Genomic DNA, 20,072 nt, shown 5'->3' with positions numbered 1-20,072 from the left:
GGCCGGGCTCGCTGAAGGGGACGGGCGGGCGAAGGCAGTCGCAGGAGGACCGCATTCGCCGGGTGGCGGACACCCCACCCCACCCCCGGCTCGGTAAGGGGCGAGAGTGTGTGGAGGGGGGTCAGTCGGTTGAGGGTCTCCTTGAGGGGGTCAGGGCTTGGGAGCGGGGCGGAAGGGGTTAATTGGAGAGGGTTCCCCCCAAGGGGGCAGCAGGGGCGCTTGGACTTTGGAGGGGGGCTCTGCGCACTAGGAAGGAAGGGGTTAAGTTGTGGGGGATGTTTCCTCAGGGAGGGGGCAATTTGGGGAGGGGAGAGGTCGGAGCAGCAAAGGGTTAATAGTGGGGGGCCGTGGGGCGGAAGGGGTTAATTGGGGAAGGTTTCCCCCCCCCGGGGGGCAGTAGGGGCGCTTGGACTTTGGAGGGGGGCTCTGCGCACTAGGAAGGAAGGGGTTAAGTTGTGGGGGATGTTTCCTCAGGGAGGGGGCAATTTGGGGAGGGGAGAGGTCGGAGCAGCAAAGGGTTAATAGTGGGGGGCCGTGGGGCGGAAGGGGTTAAGCGGGGGAGAGGGAAGCAGGAAGGGGCTAAGTTGGGGTGCCTTCAAGGAGGGGGGGAGCATGGACAGGGCGGGGCCAATGGGGGGTCCCTTGGGTGGGGTGGGGTGGGGGGGGCCAGGAGTGTCGGGCACTTTTTCAGGGACGGGGGCGCGCGAGGTGGTGTTGGGGGGTCTCCTTGCAGATGCAATGCATTGCCAACTGGCCAGTCAATTCCCTGCAACTTTGGGGGGTGCACTTCTGGGTCAGGGTGTGTGTCTGTGTGGGGCGCGCCATCATCCCTCCCTTCCTGGGCCCCTGACTTTGAGGTCTGCAGCTGCCAGGCCCCGGAGAGCAAAGCGAGGGCTGGGCATGTGCGCGCCGGGGCGAGGGTTTGCCAGGAATCTGCGGCGTGGCGGGCGGCGGACTTCAGCCCGGAGAGCCGGAATGTGGGGAGGTGGGGGTGGGCGGGCGGGCGGGCAGACCCCAGGAGGGGGATCCGGGCGGGTGGGGCGCAGGAAACCGGGGTGCATGGGCGGGGTGCGCAGAGGGGGTGCCCTGGGACTCCCCGCCGCGTGCTGGGAGGCAGGGAAGGGGGGAAGCAGGGTGGGTGGGTGGAGAGGTGAGGGGCTCCGCCGCGGGGACGGGGTTGTCCGGCAGGCGGCTGGCTCGCTCTCTCGCTCGGGGTGGGTGTGGACTGTCTGCAGTGCTAGTTGGAAAGTACCCAGGATTTGTGCGCGCGCATGGGAGCGATCGCTGCGAGAGGGAGCATTTCCAATTTGGTCGGAGTAACAGTCGGGGTGTGTATATGTGTGGCCTTGAGCATCATGCACCTTCCCCATTTTTTCAAACAAACAAAAGCCCGCCCTGTGGCAGAACCCAAGCATTTTGGGAAAAGGTGGGGTGGGGGGAATTCCTGTTTACGGCGTCCTCCCAAGCGACAGCAGCTCTTGGAAACTTGATAACCTCGCCAGTCCTTTCTCTTGCCCTTTTCCCTCATCCTGGGCGTCGGGCCTGAATCCCAGCGTGTATAATGCAGGTCATCTGTGAGAGTCTGGAGTGAAATGTTATCAGACTTTGTATTTTAACTGTGTTAAATGCGGGGTGCAACTCTTGGTGGCATAGCTAGAAACTTTGCATTTTATTTTCCTTTTTCGTGTCTCTCCTCCAAAACATTCCAACTTAATTTCTTTGGCATGTGTTCAGAATTGCAGTTTAGGCCACTCCGCAAACATTTCATCTTCCCATATACCAGAATGTTGGCTTGCATGCTAACAGAGTGTCATTTATTTTGTTTTGGGTGCAGTCCTGTAAGGTGGAGGCATTTTGCAAAACTTCACAGAGCAGGAACATTTGGAGGGGGTGTTGATCTGCCAACTAATTAACAGCCTTCTAAGTGGTGGAAGGCAGGGATGGGCTGCAATAATGATAGATGCTAATAGGAACAACAGCAAACTTGCAGAAAGGGGCGTTGGGAGGAACATCTTGATTAAATTAGGAGGACATCTGTCTTGGGAAGATGCCTGAGTTATGTCAGCCCAGAGGAAGTGAAAACTGGGCGGGGGAAAGGCATAAAGTTTGAAGGTCTAGAGCATTTGTCCCCAACCTGGTGCCCTCAATATTATTTGGACTACAATTCCCATCATCCCCAGCCAGCACAACTCTGCTGGCCAGGACATGTTCTGATAATGTCTAAAAGTACCAGGTTGGAGGGTAGCAGCTCTGTAGTGCAGTGTGCTGCAAAGAATTCCTGGTTTTCTTCTCCCTTGCCTTCTCAACTGTAGCAAGTCTTCAAAGACCTGGATTTTGAGTGAAATCCTTTGTCTGCTTTGCATCTTGGCTTCCGATCGGAGACTTCTGCCTCTCTCTCTCCCTCTTCCCCGCCTCCCCCTTCCTGGTTACGTGGTTCCTCATCTGCTGTTGCCTTTCTGCAGCTATGACTGGCTGGTCTCCTTCCCAGCTTTTACAGGGATGGTTCTAGCATTGCATCAGGGGATATTTTGTGCTGTAATCCAGCAACGCAGCCAGGATAAGCGATCGCAGAACCGCTGCTTGAGGGGATGGGTGTGGCGAGCTGCGTGGATGCAGCAGCAGAGGCACGGCCGGCCTATACAGTAACTCTGCTCAGTCATCGGCACAAGGGATCTGAGCGGCAAGCTATTTTTATAAATCGGGCCTAGCTTCAAGCTGGGCGCACCGATTTAGAAGGAACAGTTGTCATATTTTAAGTATTAAATGAGTGTGGTATGAGTGCGACGCTGCCTCGGGTAAGTTTAGACATAGGGCCCTGCTGTTCTTGGGTAGGAAGGGGCCTCTTGCTGAACGAATCCGCCCCCCGCCTTCAAGTGCATACCAAGCCTGCTTGCCTGCTTTGTCATTGCCACATTCACTTTTCGCTAGAGAGCCTCTTAAAATTAAAATTCCAGAAGGGTAGCTGTGTTTGTCTGAAGCAGTGAAAGGGCGCAGAGCTGTGGTACCTCCAAGGTTTAACGGTCTTCAAGGCACTGCAGCACTTGTGGTCCTGGACCCTGAAACTTCCGTACTCTCTAACTCTTTTGCTTCGTGGTTTCCCCCCCACTATCCCCCAGCTGTCCTCTTGCTTACATTGCTTTCCCAACTCTGCCTCCTCCGTGCATGACACAGAGCTCTCCATTTTGCAGGATTGCTTAAAAGCCAGAGTTTGTAGTGAGCGAGAAGCACCAGAACTTGCCGAGACAGACAAACTTTTGTTTATAGCAAGGTTTGTAAAGACTTATAATTTGTTCTGGGCCACGGATGCAAAGCATCCCTTTGCTCTTTATTTTCTCTGCAGTGAAGCATTAAAAGCACATTTTTTATCAGTGTTGGATATAGAGTCATCTTGGTTACAGTGGTACCTCGGGTTACATACGCTTCAGGTTACATATGCTTCAGGTTACAGACTCCACTAACCCAGAAATAGTGCTTCAGGTTAAGAACTTTGCTTCAGGGTGAGAACAGAAATCGTGCTCCAGCGGCAGCAGGAGGCCCCATTAGCTTAAGTGGTGCTTCAGGTTAAGAACAGTTTCAGGTTAAGTACGGACCTCCGGAACGAATTAAGTACTTAACCTGAGGTACCACTGTATTTGTTTTTATTTATTTATTTTATAGCCTGTCTCACCTTAAGGGCTTGGGGAGTGTTAACCACAAGTTAAAAGGTGCTTCAAGTGGTTGTCTTTTCAGTTGTTGGTATCCGTCTGACTTGGAAGACAATGGAAAAGTGCACCGTTGGGGATAAAGTCAAACCATTGGAGAGTTCAAGTGCCTGCTATGGCTGTAGAGACTGATGCGGGAGAGGCATGTTTTGATGCAGCTAGGGAAGAGGAAGGCGCCTGTTTTTTCTGCTACAGGTGTGGCATGCCGTTTCTTCTCTCTGTGCTCTTCGCAGCAGTCATTCCTCCTCTGATCACTAAGAAAAAAAGAAAAGAAACGTTTGTCTCAAGTGTATGTCAATACAATGGGAGAGGGACTAGCTCATGATGTGGTTGAAGGGAAATGAGAAAAGATTATTTAGATGACAGTTACATAGAGTAAGTGAAAGAGGAACAAAGGGAGAGACCTACGCAGACCTAAAAAAGGTTTCTGCAACCTAGAGAATCATGGAAGATTGTCACAGATCGGTCTGCAGATTGAAATTCAAGGATATTATTAAATCAGGGTGTAGCCTATTTTGCAGGGCAGGTATGTGGCTCTTACTGAATTAGCTATGCAGTTTGTCGTCTTGAAAGCCACTTGTGCTCACACAGGGAGGAGAAACAAGGTGGTCAGGAAGAGTAAGTCACTCTGCTGTCTAAAATGTCTAGTAGAGGGCGGCAAAAATGGTGATGGCTTAGAGAGCAAATCTAATAAGAAAGAGTTGGGTCTGTTTAGCCCAGATGTGGGGATGATTTAAGGTCTGATATGATGACCATTTTCAAATATGTGCATATTCATAGTCACGTGCATGATGGGATAAATTTGTTTTCTGTTGCCCTAGAGCGGAGGGTCTGGACCAGCAGGTTCAGATTACAAGAAAAAGGATTTCCACCAAAGAACGTCCTGTTGCATGAATTATTTGACGGTGGAGTAGACCAGTGTTTCCCAACCTTTTTTGGGCAAAGGCACACTTGTTTCATGAAAAAAATATCGAGGCACACCACCATTAGAAAATGTTAAAAAATTTAACTCTGTGCCTATATTGACTACCATATTTTTCGCCCCATAGGACGCACCGCCCCATAAGACGCACCTAATTTTTTGGGGGGAGAATAAAGAAAAAAAAAATTTTCCCCTCCCCAGGCACGGGGCAGGCGCGGGGGAAGCCCAAGCTTCCCCCGACCCCAGCCCCCAGAACAGCCTGATATCCGCAAGCCTAGGGAGCCACACTGGTCTCCCCAGGCTTGCGGAGAGGTGCGTGAAGCCCGGGGGCGCTCTTCAACGCGCACCAGGCTTCGGGATGCAGGCAGCTCTGCGCTACCCTCCAGAGCCCCGTGCGGCTTCGCGCTGGGATCCGGGGGGTGGCGCGGAGCTGCAAGAAGCCCTGGAGCGCAGGCAGCTTCGCACCACCCTCCGGAGCCCCGCGCGGCTTCGCGCCAGGATCCAGAGGGTGGTGCAGAGCTGCAGGAAGCCCTGGAGCCCAGGTAGCTCCGCGCCACCCTCCGGAGCCCCGCGCGGCTTTGCGCCGGGATCCGGGGGGTGGCGCGGAGCTGCAAGAAGCCCTGGAGCGCAGGCAGCTCCGCACCACCCTCCGCAGCCCCGCGCGGCTTCGCGCCGGGATCCGGGGGGTGGCGCGGAGCTGCAAGAAGCCCTGGAGCGCAGGCAGCTTCGCACCACCCTCCGGAGCCCCGCGCGGCTTCGCGCCAGGATCCAGAGGGTGGTGCAGAGCTGCAGGAAGCCCTGGAGCCCAGGTAGCTCCGCGCCACCCTCCGGAGCCCCGCGCGGCTTTGCGCCGGGATCCGGGGGGTGGCGCGGAGCTGCAAGAAGCCCTGGAGCGCAGGCAGCTCCGCACCACCCTCCGCAGCCCCGCGCGGCTTCGCGCCGGGATCCGGGGGGTGGCGCGGAGCTGCAAGAAGCCCTGGAGCCCAGGTAGCTCCGCGCCACCCTCCGGAGCCCCGCGCGGCTTTGCGCCGGGATCCGGGGGGTGGCGCGGAGCTGCAAGAAGCCCTGGAGCGCAGGCAGCTCCGCACCACCCTCCGCAGCCCCGCGCGGCTTCGCGCCGGGATCCGGGGGGTGGCGCGGAGCTGCAAGAAGCCCTGGAGCGCAGGCAGCTCCGTGCCACCCTCCGCAGCCTCCTCCAAAGGGCGCCCCGCGCTCCGCGCTGCAGGCTGCCGCCCGCAAGCCTTGCGCGGGGGGGGGGAGTTGCCCCAGGCGCCCAAGGCTTGCGGACAGCTGCGCGAAGCACGGGGCGTCTTCCAAAGGGCGCCCCGCGCTCCGCGCTGCAGGCTGCCGCCCGCAAGCCTTGCGCGCGGGGGGGGGAGTTCCCTCTCCCGCCTCCCTCCCGCGGCACACCAGGCAAGGTCTCACGGCACACTGGTGTGCCGCGGAACACCGGTTGGGAAACACTGGAGTAGACCATCTTTGAAGGTGCCATGCTGTGCTTCATGAGAGGTTTTCAGTGCTTGACCCAATATTGGGGATGCTGTAGCAATGAATTTCCAGCATTGGCAGAGAGTTTTGACTAGATGACCTTTGAGGTCTCATTCAGGTTCTGTTGGTCCAGTTGCAGCTTTCTGTTCATTGCACTGCTTTTGTGCTATGTGTGGTGTAGTTGTGGTTTTGCTTCTGGATGTGGTTTGATTTTAGTTAAAATATACTGGTGTCAAGCTATCCTTACATTCTTGGGCAGCTCCCGGCTGGATTGGTCAACCTGTGTGATCCTCTCTCCCCATGATCCCGCCAAACATTGGGCTGCCTCTTCAGCACAGCCATAGTATTGCACAGAAGTTGTCGAAGGTCCTGGATTTGATTTCTGGTATCTCCAGTTAAAATTGCCTTCTGAATAGATTGCACCAGGTTTGTAGATCATACAAAATCAGATTGCCTCCACATATCTCTGTTAATAACTTGCCACACATTTGCGGCCTCAGAGTGAAAAGAAAAGAGGTTCTATTCCTGTTTATGAAAGTTTACCTGGAGACTATTCTTGCTTGCCATGGGTGACTCTTCAAAAGCCTGAGTTAAAAGGATATTGGGTAACAGAAGTCTCTTCCAGACCTTGGAATGATTCCTGCTTGTCCTGGGCATGCAGTGCTGGGCTGAAAGACACCTGGATCTCCTGCTGCGGAGAAACAACTTGAAATACCTGTAGCCTATGTTGATGTGGCACATGGCATGCCAGCCATTGTCAGAAGTGTTTGCGTACACGAGGCATTAGTAGACCTACAAGGGACCTGTTGCAATTGCTGTTCTGCTGTTGCTATCACTGTATGTTTGGGCCCTTTGTATTCTCTCTGCTAGTAAACAGTTGGCAAGCCTTGTGCTGGTGGCTTGAAGGATTTTACAACCATTTTTAAATGTCTACACTGGCCATTATGGCTCGTGAATGTTCTGTTTATTGCTTCTTTTTGTCACTCCTTGGCAGATTCGTCTTGGGCTCCTGCCTTTGCTTTTATTGTCCAGCGTTATTTATGCCCCATGACTTGCAGAATCCAGATCTAATTTAGTTTGTGATTTATGGACACTCGCTTCTCTTCCGATTCATGTCATTGTATTGCCGGTATGTCTGTCCTCCTCCTCCATTGCCACCACCCTGTTCCAACCCAGCAAGTCTATTCAGGACTTCTTCTTTTGAAACAACTCCAGCTGAACCCGATAAACAGAGCGGGGTGGCAACAACCCCCTAATTTCAGAGGTTAATTAGCTGCATGGCATCAGATATGCAATGGAGGCCTTGATAGATCTCTGTGGTCTGTTGATATTCAAGCAGATGGGTGCCTTCAATTTGAATCAACCGTAATTAAGTTTTGGTTAGCCAGGCAGGACTGTCACTGCTCCTGTGTTTACCTTGGCAGCAAACCAAAGGCAGGAATTATTCAATCCATATTGGGAATCTGATTATTGCTGCTAAACAGATGAGTTGATATTACTCCTTAAATCTCTTTATATTTGGATGCTGCCTCCCACATGGTGGTGGTTTTTCAGAATGAAGCCAGAACGCTTGCTGCTCCTGGGTGACTTCTCTTGGCAACTGCTTCATACCACAGAAAAAGATGTGTAGGACCAGTAGTTAAGGCGTGCACTCTTTCGAGTTGTGCTTCATCGGGCATAGCGTGTGTCTGGCCTAGAGCCAGGCATGAATGCACCTTTGTTTCTGCTGCAGCAGCCTTTCCCAGCTTGATGGGAGTTGTCATCCAAAACATGTGGAGAGCACAGAGTTGGGGAAGAGCTGGTCTGGAAATTGCCTAGCCGGAACCGGAACACTTTGCAAAGTAGTAGTGACATACTTTCAGTGACATACTTTTGCTTTGATGGGGTGATGACAAGCACGTAGGAGGTCTACATGCCTCGGTCCAGTATACCTGAAGGAGCGTCTCCACCTCCATTGTTCTGCCCGGACACTGAGGTCCAGCACCGAGGGCATTCTGGGGGTCGCCTCGCTACGAGAAGCCAAGTTACAGAGAACCAGGCAGAGGGCCTTCTCGGTAGTGGCACCCGCCCTGTGGAACACCCTCCCACCAGATGTCAAAGAGAAAAATAACTACCAAGGCAGCCCTGTTTAGGGAAGCTTTTAATGTTTAATAGGTTATTGTATTTTAGTGTTCTGTTGGAAGCCACCCAGAGTGGCTGGGGAAACCCAGCCAAATGGGCAGGGTATAATAATAATAATAATAATAATAATAATAATTCTAGGGCAGGGGTCAGCAACCTTTTTCAGCAGGGGGCCGGTCCACTGGCCCTCAGACCTTGTGGGGGGTCGACTATATTTTGAAAAAAAAGGAACGAATTCCCATGCCCCACAAATAGCGCAGAGATGCATTTTAAATAAAAGCACACATTCTACTCCTGTAGAAACACGCTGATTCCTGGACCCTCCTTGGGCCAGATTTAGAAGGTGATTGGGCCAGATCTGGCCCCTGGGCCTTAGTTTGCCTACTCATGTTCTAGGATAGCTATTTGTTTTCATTTTACATAGCTTCTCAGTGAGAGCTCTTGAGATTCTATTAGGAGCAAACATAGGCAGGATGCAGTTTATGTGCTGAAAGCAGGCAAATTGTAGCCTTCCCATCCAGCCCTTCCACTCTGTTGCAGGAAGTCACGCCTCTTGGTGGCGCAGCTTCAGCCGAGTTAAATGCAGCTCTTCAGAATCCGATGGTTTTATTGGGTCCTGGATCAAAGTCTCACTTGCCCAAAGTAACTCACTACTCATTTATTACCAACCTCTTTTCAAACACTGGTTTAAACAGATGGGTTTGATAATGCTTCTGGCGCAGTGGAGAATGCTGACAGCTTTCATTTCTGTGATCAACCCTGTACTTAATAGCTGAAGTCTCAAATATTGTGGTTATTTTGGTGGCCACCTTTTTCCTATAGGAAAGCAGATGGGCCTGAGGCCCAAACTCTCCAGCAGGGATGGGGAACATGTGGCTGTGCAAATGATGATCAGCCAGCATGATCAAGGAGTCTAGCAACATCTGAAAGACTACAGGGTCCCACACATCCCAATTTGCCTCTGTCCATCCTAATGAAAAGAAAGCTGTTATGAAATTTCTGCACATGATCTGCATTTGAGCTGCATTCACAGCACCAGAGCTTGGCCAAGGTGGAAGGCCCAGTGAAGAGCTATCCTTTGAGTGCAGTAAAATTCTAAAATCCTGATAGGAATATGACAGATTTTATGATTTAAGCGAAACCACCAATCAGCCTGTGAGTAAATCTGTCAAGGCACATTTAATCAGGCACAGTTGGCACAGCTCTTTACATTAAAAGAAACCTAATGGCTTTTTACGGGATGTTGGTGCATTGAGTTTGGCTTTTTATGGCTTTAATCAAAAGCCAGGGATGAATAATTAATTGCTGGATATCGAACTTGGGAGTCCAGACGGGAACTCTGACTTGGACTTTTCCTTCATATGTTGATCTGACCAGTCATAGCCTGGATATCCAAATGTGTAAGCATGTTCTCATAGAATACTTTTGAAATAACCATCATGTTTTGTAACAATCTGTTGCTCAGATGACCTGCTGTTCAGATGATCATTGCTGGAAGAAAGAAACACCCCCCATTTTTTTGCTTTTAGGTATGGACTCCAAAGATTAGCCTGTCCATATTTGTAGCAGCTCCAAAATAAATAAATAAATGGAAATATTTAAATTTAAATGAAGTCCTCATTCCAATAAATGATGAGGAGAAAGTGTACGCATTTGTTGCCATGCTGCCCTGTGAGAATAATCTATGAGCAGGAGCAGTCACCATTAAGAAAAAGAGTTCGGAATAGGCCAGTATAGATGTGGATTGAATCAAGTGACTTCTTTAACCTAGCTCAGGCTTGTCCTCCGAACCAGCCAGATGTTTAACTGATAAACAACCACAGTCCATCATTTGAAAGATATGACACTTGAGCCGTCTTGCTCCAAAATGGCAACTAGACATTCCGTTTTGCCAACTGCAACCTTGGTTTAAGGAGCCATTGGGCACCTAGCTTCTATAACTAAATTTCTAACACGCTGTCGAGTGTGATGTGATGTTGCTTCTATAAGCTGGAAGGTTCAGTTGGAAAACTCAAGTATTATTTGCTGACGCCCTGTGTTTTTATGCTTGTGTGCAACCTTGGAAACCCTTGCAGGTAAGAGGTGGGGTACAAATATTTTAAATGAATTAAAAGGTAGGCTCTCTCCCTTGAATTGGCTTCCTCCCCAGCTGCTGGCACAGGGCTTAGCAGCTGAGTGGCAGGAGGGAGGTTTTGGCTCACAGTCACCTTGTGCTGGGCAAGACAAGGCCCTTTTCTGCTCATTTTCCTCTGCTTTGCCAGCCTGCAGCTTGGAGTCACAGGGGTGATCTGTGCCTCTTAAGTTTGTACGGTATATATGGTGCTGTGCCTGCTCTTCTGTATGCACGTTGGGAGAAATTCCCCCAGGCTTTCGGTGGTAGACTTGGGATTTGATGTGGGGGTGGCTGATGCAAGGATCATACCATGGCAAAAGATTGGCATGCAGAGCAGTAAAGTGAAGTATGTTTGGGGGTCTTGTGGAACAGCTTGGCTGAACTGAGCAGCTTGGGCTTCTTAAAGGTCCCTCGCTGTGAAGGACAGGCTGCATCTGTTGTTGCTACTCAAAGCCAGCCTGCCATGGAGAGCATGCAGGGCTTCATCAGACGCCAGGGGATGCTCCTCAGCGGAATGGCAGGCTGGAACTCTGGGCTTCAGTTGGGAGATAAGCGAAAGTTAAATACAAATTCTACTACCTATACAGCACTCCTCTGGAGTGCTCAGATTGCTTCATGCTTTAGGCAGTGTTTGAAAAACACGCGCGCACACACACACACACACACACACACATATATAAGCTAATCACCAAATGCTACCTCAAACCTGGATTATAGTCACCACAACAGAATGTCTAGGTGCCGTTTCCCCCCCCCCCCCCCCGTGGGATTTATTTATATTCATTTCGTTTTTATACTGCTTTATATTTTAAAGAGGAAAAAAAATCTCAAAGCTGTTTACAACGCATTGAACCATGCAATAAAACAATCCAGAATAAAAGAAATTCAGGCTTCAAGGAAAATATTTCAGATCCTTCTCGTAAGGGGCATTTTGCTTTCCCCATATTGATTTGCCTGCTTAATTTATAGAGCTGCCCCATAGCAGAGGTTGTCTCGGAAGCCAGTGTAGTGTAGTGGTTAGAGTGTCATACTAGGACCTGGGAGATCCGGGTTCAAATCCCCACTCAGTCCTGAAGCTCACTGGGTGACCATGGAGTCAGTCCCAGTCCCTTAACCTACCTCACAGGGTTATTGTAGGGATTGATTAATAGATAGATAGATAATTTATTATTCATATGCCGCCCATCTGACTGGGTTTTCCCAGCCACTCTGGGTGGCTCCCAATAGAATATTAAAAACATGATAAATTGAGGAGGGGAGTGAACCATGTACTCCTTGGAGAAAAAGTTGGGATATAAATGCAATAAACAAACTCTTCTGATTATCTGCTTAAGAAAGTTGGGGGGGACAGCCAGGTGGAAATGTCTGTCACCAACCTGGTACCCAGGTTTGATGTATTACAGTATTTTAATATTTTTTTGGAAGCCGCCCAGAGTGGCTGGGGAAGCCCAGCCAGATGGGTGGGGTATAAATAATAAATTGTTCTTGTTGTTATTATTATTATTGTTACCCAGAGATCTCCATGTGGTTGCAATTGGACCTGTGCCAGTCGCAAAATGCACCTGGCGCCTGGCTAATTTCTAACACTGGCTTTTGAGTGACGTTTGAATCAGGGCCTTGTGACCTAGACCTCTGTCCTCTTAACCAGGACTCTACATGACTGGCCCGGATTCTTCCTTGCTTGGATAGGTGGATCCAGAAATTTGTGCAGGCTTAAGAGCTCTTACTGTCATCTTGTTCCTGTCACGCAAGAAAGCTTTCAGGCTTCCCGTAGGTTTGCTAATGGGGTAGGATGTGTCTGTGGGTAGGAAAGGTCAGCAAAATGAACAGCAAAGTCTGCAGTCATGGGAGGAATTCATTCCTGGCCTGGCCCTCTTATTTAAAGAAAATGCCTGTAAAAAACTTCAACCCCTTCCTCCAAAATGGCTCCATTCTGCATGAGATCAAGCTAAATGCCATATGAATCAGGGTGGATTTGATTTAAATCAAATCGATTTAAATCATGATTTAAATCACTAGTCAGTAAGACTTGATTTAAATCATTTTTATTTTTTTTTACAGAAAGACTCATTCTTGCTGGTATCAGCTTACTACTGTATTTACAACTAGAAGGTTTCATTTTTGGAAATAATAAAAGTTCAGAGTACTTTTTACAGTTATATCAAAAATTACTGATTTGGTTATACTATTAGAAATACATAGACAGATAATTATGAAATTATTGTAAGGTTTAATAACTTAACCATTTATATTTGGACAACTTTTATGCTGTACTTTATTGGAAGGAGAAAAATAATCATTTCCTTAACAATTTAAACAATTTATTTAACTAAAACAATAACATAGCATTTGCATCTATGTTTGTTAACTGATGTGGTTAAACATTTTTTTTTAAAAAAAAAACAGACTGAGATTTAACGCACATGAAAACCTTAAAACAAATCTTTATTTCATGATGAATAGCCATTGGACTAAAATGTAACTTAAATAGAAAACTATCTTTAGAAATATTTTTCCTCCAAAAGCATTTTATTTTAAAAATCCAATTTAAATTAAAAAAAATTGATTAAAATAAAAAAATCTGATTTTTTATTTTGATTTTTATCTACCCGAATATGAATACAGATGCAGTTAGGTCTACCCTTGGTTGAAGGCAGCAAAGCTGAATTATTGTGGTTTTTTAAAAAATGATTTCTGGCTGAGTTTGAAGTATACATAGAGTAGGTGCCATAAAGGGAGTAGCTCAGGTGTGGCCTTGAATTAGGGTGTGGAGGTAACTTCCACCTGGTGTTGTTGTTTACTAAAATGCTAAAACAGTTTCAAAATAGACAGCTGTATCTGACTAGGTTTGTTGTGTCGGCACAGCTGAAATATACCCAAGGTAGCCGTGTCCATCAATTTCAGTGTGTCTACTCTGAGGAAGACTAACATTGGATGCCATCCAATACGGGATGAAAACAGCTAAAATCGTCGAGAACCAGGAAATGGCAAAGTCTGCGTAATAAGCAACAGATTAAGAGTATACAAAGCAGTTCCATAGTATATCCTGCTCAGAGCTTAGGAAGATGGGACACATTTTCACCTGGGCATAAAACGGACTCCGCTGCACTCCACATACTTTAGTCTGTAGCTTCCATCTTCCCAAGCCCAAACTCCTGGGCACCAGCTTTCGGTTATTAAATGGCTGCGTGCTCGGGACTCCTGGGATTTCCCCAACACTGTTGGTACTTGCTTGTCTCATATTGTTTGCATGGTATTTGTATTCAAGTACCTGGTTGCATTTTCTCCATGGAAAACACATGCAGGGGGAAGAAAACGAGGACCAACCCAGCTGCAAAAACAAACCATCATGGAGCTGCCTACAGGCATATTTAATTATTACAGGTTGCCTGTTCTTCTTGGTCTTGCCTTAATTACATTTTAAAATGCGAAGAATACGAGACTGTTGCTTTTAAATAGGATTGTTGTCTGCTTGTGTGATATATACAGAAATTACAGCACTTTTAGCAGACTGCGCAGCTCCCATCAATGGCCCTTTGATTGTCTTTGGGGCTTGTGAAGCCAGAGGCTACTTGTGCCACACAGGGATATGGAATCAGCTGATGGTTGGTGCCTTGAATATTTTGACGCCCACAATAGTCACTTGCGTGAAGCCAGTGTGCTGGGAAGGCCATTGCTAGCTGGGCCCTGCTGAACTGGGTGGGTCTGGGCTGAGGAGTCCCTGGGCATCTCTGGAGATTTCTAGTTTCAGACAGAGTGCATTAGGGCTGCAATCGCAAAGCTGGCCAGCCAGAGCCAGTTTAGGAAAGGGTTTTAATGATATTTCTTAGTCTTAATGCCCCTTTCTGTGCTGTGGCTGCTTTAATAAGATGCATTATTCATCTGGAGTGGGGTCTTGGTGGGTGGAAGGGCAGGCTGTCTTTTCTGGCATAGGATTAGGTCATATTTCCAAGACAGTTTTTGTATTGTCTTGGAGGGATGAAGCACTGTTTGTGCTGTGGAATCGACTGGAGCTGCCTCATTTTGCAAAGCAGCTCGTTCAGCTAAATGGAAGTTGTTGATCCTGCAATTTAACAAGACCAAAAATCTGCTGCAGTGTATGTGAGGCCTTTTTTTTTTAAAAAAAGGAAAACTTTCCTTTTAATGTTGTTTAATGTAGAATACCGTATTTTTCGCACCATAGGACGCACTTTTCCCCCTCCAAAAATGAAGGGGAAATGTGTGTGCGTCCTATGGTGCGAATGCAGGCTTTCGCTGAAGCCTGGAGAGTGAGAGGGGTCGGTGCGCACCAACCCCTCATGCTCTCCAGGCTTCGCACACCTCTCCGCAAGCAGCAGGAGCCCAGCGCTGGGCTCCCGCTGCTTGCGGAGAGGTGCCTGCATGCCGAAGCCTGGGCGCGCTGAGCTCAGCGCGTCCAGGCTTCGCGGACCTCTCCGCAAGCAGCGGGAGCGTTCCCGCTGCTTGCGGAGAGGTGCCTGCATGCCGAAGCCTGGGCGCGCTGAGCTCAGCGCGTCCAGGCTTCGCGGACCTCTCCGCAAGCAGCGGGAGCGTTCCCGCTGCTTGCGGAGAGGTGCCTGCATGCCGAAGCCTGGGCGCGCTGAGCTCAGCGCGTCCAGGCTTCGCGGACCTCTCCGCAAGCAGCGGGAGCGTTCCCGCTGCTTGCGGAGAGGTGCCTGCATGCCGAAGCCTGGGCGCGCTGAGCTCAGCGCGTCCAGGCTTCGCGGACCTCTCCGCAAGCAGCGGGAGCGCTCCCGCTGCTTGCGGAGAGCTGCCTGTTTGAGGGCTGGGGTCGGGGGAAGCTCTAGCTTCCCCCGCCCCAGCCCCGCACCTGGGGGGGAAATAATTTTTTCCCCTTTATTTCCCCCCCAAAAAACTGGGTGCGCCCTATGGTCCGGTGCGCCCTATGGTGCAAAAAATACGGTAATTGTATTTATTATGTGTTTTTTTTTTAATGCTGCTTGTTACAATGGGGCTGGGAAACCTTTTTCGGCCGAGGGTCAAGGACGGAAAGGGGGGAATGACTGTCTGCACCCTCCACACCCCAAATCTCTCCCTTCTTCAGGCAAGGAAGATTCAGTACAGTATCTTGGTTCCAGGATGCATTAAAACCTGGGGAAAGCATGTAAGAAAGGTGTGGGGCAGGACTGGTGGGAGGTGTGGCCTGGGGAGGCACATTCAGCCCCTGATCTGAAGTTTCCTCACCCCTGAAGTGTAGTAATCTTCATAATACAGACTTTATTTGTCCCTTTTAAGCAGGAGTGGCGATTTCTTCAGTTTTCCTTTCATAGTATTGAATCCTTAGATTTGCAGACTCTGTTTGCATGTGGCAGTTGTATCACAGCAACATTTGGAGAGTAACATGCCTGTCCCTGAATTGTGGTTTACCACAGCGTGCGAGCTGGGCTTCTGTTTGTTTAAATGCACAATTCATTTGTTGGGAGTCATTTTCCTGGTTGTCTATATTGAACTGTTGCCTCTAGGCACGCAAACAGGTACATTTTGCTGTTTATTTTTCGTTACAATCCGTAGGTGACTGTCATAAAGAAAGGTTGGCTGACAGTTAATAACTCCTGTGAAGTGCCCTGCAAGGGTGATGTGCAAAATGCCTTACGAGTCGTCACCGTAAATTTCCCTGCAACAACCTTGTCATGTTACCATTTTAAAGGAGGGGAAAACAAAGTTTGCAAGGTCTGATGGCTTCCAATAGGCATTGCTCTCTGCTTTGACCTGACCTTCAAGGCTGTCGTGAGCATCCTCTGGTCATATGTTGGGTACTTTCAGGTGCAGGTGAGTCCCGGTCTGGGAAGAAGGTGGAATTTAAATAAATATAATAACAACCACCAGGGCCTAGGACCCTCGTATCTACGGGACCGCCTCACCTGCTATGCCCCACGGAGGACCTTAAGGTCCGTAAATAGTAACACCCCAGAGGTCCTGGGCCCTAAAGAAGTCAGATTAGCCTCAACCAGAGCCAGGGCCTTTTCAACACTGGCCCTGGCCTGGTGGAATGCTCTGTCTCATGAGACCAGGGCCCTGCAGGATCTGATTTCTTTCCGCAGGGCCTGTAAGACAGAGTTGTTCCACCTGGCCTTTGACTTGGATCAAACTGATCCCCTCTCCCTCCTCTCTTCCTTTTCCCTTTCTCCTTCTGTAATGGAACTCCTATTTGGCGACTTCCCTGGCATTTTTCTGGCCCACGTAAGACGAGTCTAGATAGTTAGCTGTGGTGAAGGCTTGACATTTTCATCCCCAAAAAAGTTTTTGATTTGAGTTCCTACTGAAATGAAGCTGCATTTTAATGTATTTTAATCTTGTTTTAAAGTTGTATTTCAATCAATTGTTTTTATACCTGGTGTTAGCCACCCTGAGCCTGGTCTTGGCTGGGGAGGGCAGGGTATAAATAAAATTTAACAACAACAAAAAAATTTAAAGGCATTTCCATATGCAGAGACCACTATATGCTTGGGAACAGGTAACAGAGAAGGCTGTTGACTTCATCCACTGAAGCATCTAGCTGTTCCTTGTTGAAAAGGGGAATCCTCTTGTGTAAAACTCCTTGGAATCGGGCGCAGCCAACCTGCTGGCTGAGCAGGGTCATGTGGCAGAGTGGGGAGCAGCGATTACATGTTTTGTCCTGGGGTGACCCTGTTAGTAGCTTGCATTGGTGTAATTGATGAATGACTGGATTTGCCAGCTTTGATATCTGCACTAAGAGCATTTGCAAAGGCTGGCTTACTTGCTTCTCCCTCCAACTTAATTTCAAACTCTGAAATTCGTTTAAGGACAGGCCTACACACACCGTGGTGTGAGCCCCTGGCAAAGGTTTGCATAATAAACAACTCCTGTGATGGTGGTGGGAGTTAATTTCCTGGCCCTGATCATCCTAGAGGTGCGTGTGCCCTGAGTGCAGCCTCTGGGGTGCTTTGAATAAACAAGCCACTTGTACGTAATTGTGCCGCGTCAACTGAGAGCGTGGCATTGGCGGGTCAATTAAAACGGACCCGCGATCTTGCATTATGTCATTGCTCTGCAGATTTTCAGTATGCATCCATTTGGAAAGAATGTGTAGGTTTTGCAAGCGCTGTGGAATGCCGTTGGTTAACCTTCTTTTGTAAGCCTTACAATGACAGCTTGTGTGCAGCTGAACGCCCAGATCCTGAAGGGAAAAGGGAGTTCCTCCGATATGATAGCAGAAGGAAGCCCAATTTAACCTGTGGGAGACTGAGGGAGAAGGCTGGTGCTGGATGTTAGGAGATGCAGATACAAAGCCCAAGGGCTCTTGGGGAACAAGCTTGCTTCGATGCTGATTATTAACCTACCTCTCAGGATTGTTCTGAGGAAGTGATATCAGTCAGCTGTCAAGCACCTATTTTTATAATGAAGAATATAGCAAAAATGACTTAATGGGATTTCACCATTTCCTTTTCCGCCTGCTTTTGTTGTGAAGCCCTGTGTGTTGTGATAGTCCAGTCACAAACATTCCAAAATACTGGCCTACATTATGGGGCTCTTATAGATATATCTTGGCAATCCTGCATTGAAGTGCCACTGGAGAATGGCAAGAATTGAATATTGCCATTATCCATGTTCTGTACCATGGGCCCTCCCCAGGGGTGCAGCCACCTGGGCAGACATTGGCACAGCATTTGGGCTAGCGACCATAATAACTTGTCTTTATCTGAGGCCCCTGGGATTTGAATCCCCAACCTAATAGTTCTAAACTTACTAACAATTTTGGGCTAAAATGAGCCATGGCTGCTGGAAGGAGAAGGGTCTTTTGGATGGACCAGGGCTCCACCTGGAGTCCCCAATAATGCTTCTAGGAACATGGGAAGCTGCCTTATTCTGAGTCAGACCATCTGTCCATCTATCTCAGTATCACCTCCAGCTGTTTTGGGACTGCATTTCCCATCATCCCTGACCACTGGTCCTGTTAGCTAGGGATGATGGGAATTGTAGTCTCAAAACAGCTGGAGGCCAAGTTTGGCCACCACTGACTGGCAGGGTTTTTGAAAGCCCTACCTGGAGATACCAGGGATTGAATCCCTGGCATCGTGCACGCAGGGCACACGCTCTGCGACAGAACTGTGGCCCTTCTCTGTTAGTGCCGTGAGGGGGGAAATGGAACAAATTCCACTTTGTGCAGCAAGTTTACAGAATTCACCAGCTCATTAGGGCAGCATGGACACTAGAACGGCTGGAGACAAATTATATAAATGAGCATGTGCATCTTATTTATTCCAACAGGCTTTTATACTGGTGTTGCTCTTCAGATAGTGGTGCTGGGGTCTGAGCAATTTTTATATCTTCTCCATGCTTTGCTTTGTGTGATAATTTACAGCAGGGGTGGGGGCCCTGCTGGACCAAAATGTCCCCATCATCCTTGAGCATTGGCTGTCTTGGGCTGCCAGGAGAGTGACAGTATCTGCTAGGTGTGCCACCTTAGCTATCTCTGCTTCTACAAAGTGGCATGTGGTCCCTGTCAGCTGACTCAAGGGTAAGGCAGAGTATAACCTTTAAAAATGGAAGAATGCCTATCCTTAAGCTTAACACCGGATGAACTGGGAAGTACTGGTTTCTTCCATAGGTTTGCTTTAAGCGGCAAAGGCACCATGAATTTTCCTCTGAAGAATGCCAGAGGCAGAAGCACTGGTCCAATGCTGTCCCAGCAACCCATTATTTGTGCTTGACCTAGTGGATGCCCAGAATCTGCCTCCATCTCTGAGAGGATTAGGCAGGAACTTCTTCTATGTGTACATGCTATTCCCCAGTTGTCCATTACGAGAATTCTTACATCACCCTCTGCATTTGATATTGGCTGTTGCTGGAGAAGAGGCAGCTGACTGGGTAAATGGAAGCTCTGTTTTTGAGCTGCAAACCATTGTCTGCTGCAAGACTTCCTCGTATCACTTGTTCTCAGATATCACTTATCACTCCTTCCTTTGTTGGGGTGTGTGTTTGTGTGTGTTAAGTCTGACAAACATGGAAGCAAGTCCCAGTTGGGTTGCAAGCCATTTACTGCACAGCGAGTGCTTTTCAGCAGCAGGGCAGTCTCTACCAGCATGTGAATAATTCTGACAGATGTAAAACTGTTTCACAGTGGGTATTAACTGCTGCAGTTTTAACAAACTTGACTCCGGATTTTTTTAAAAATATATATACGTTTTTTAAAAAAAGATTTTTCTTTGGTAACAAAAGTACATACATCATCTATTGTTTTCAAATCACAGAATACTTCATAGAGTTGACTCTGAATTTTAAACTTCTTCCCCAATTTTTGGCATGGTTTTTAAGCTGTCCTGAGCTCCCTTTTGAGAGGAAAAAATGAGATAATGACATCTCTTTGCTGTCGTGGGGTGCTGGGGACCCTTTCCCATCACTATATGCCCCCTGTCACAAGTTGTCAATGAATTGATGGGGGTGTGTGGACTGCAAGAAGATCAAACCTATCCATTCTGAAGGAAATCAGCCCTGAGTGCTCACTGGAAGGACAGATCCTGAAGCTGAGGCTCCAATACTTGGGCCACCTCAGGAGAAGAGAAGACTCCCTGGAAAAGACCCTGATGTTGGGAAAGATGGAGGGCACAAGGAGAAGGGGACGATGGAGGACGAGATGGTGGGACAATATTCTCGAAGCTACCAGTATGAGTTTGGCCAAACTGCAGGAGGCAGCGGAAGACAGGAGTGCCTGGCGTGCTCTGGTCCAGGGGGTCACGAAGAGGCGGAC

The 20,072-nt window shown here is 48.7% G+C and overlaps 1 protein-coding gene across 15 annotated transcripts in view; it reads left to right on the top strand.

Moving 5' to 3' along the window:
• The window catches only part of LOC309381032 (uncharacterized protein), a 206,650-nt gene continuing 186,578 nt past the window's right edge, over nt 1–20,072 (top strand). For 14 of the 15 annotated variants that reach the window (XM_081931370.1, XM_081931369.1, XM_081931376.1 and 11 more), the window contains exon 1: nt 1–93. The gene's annotated coding sequence lies outside the window, so the exon portion shown is untranslated. Of the gene's footprint in view, nt 94–2,640; nt 2,796–20,072 lie in introns of those variants that run through there. The other variant, XM_081931371.1, reaches the window with a different exon arrangement.

Source organism: Podarcis melisellensis (genome assembly GCF_964234715.1).
Source record: "Podarcis melisellensis genome assembly, chromosome: 12".
Taxonomy (NCBI): Eukaryota; Metazoa; Chordata; class Lepidosauria; order Squamata; family Lacertidae; genus Podarcis; species Podarcis melisellensis.
The sequence above is the reverse complement of the archived record's forward strand: the minus strand, read 5'-3'. Positions and strand labels throughout refer to the sequence as shown.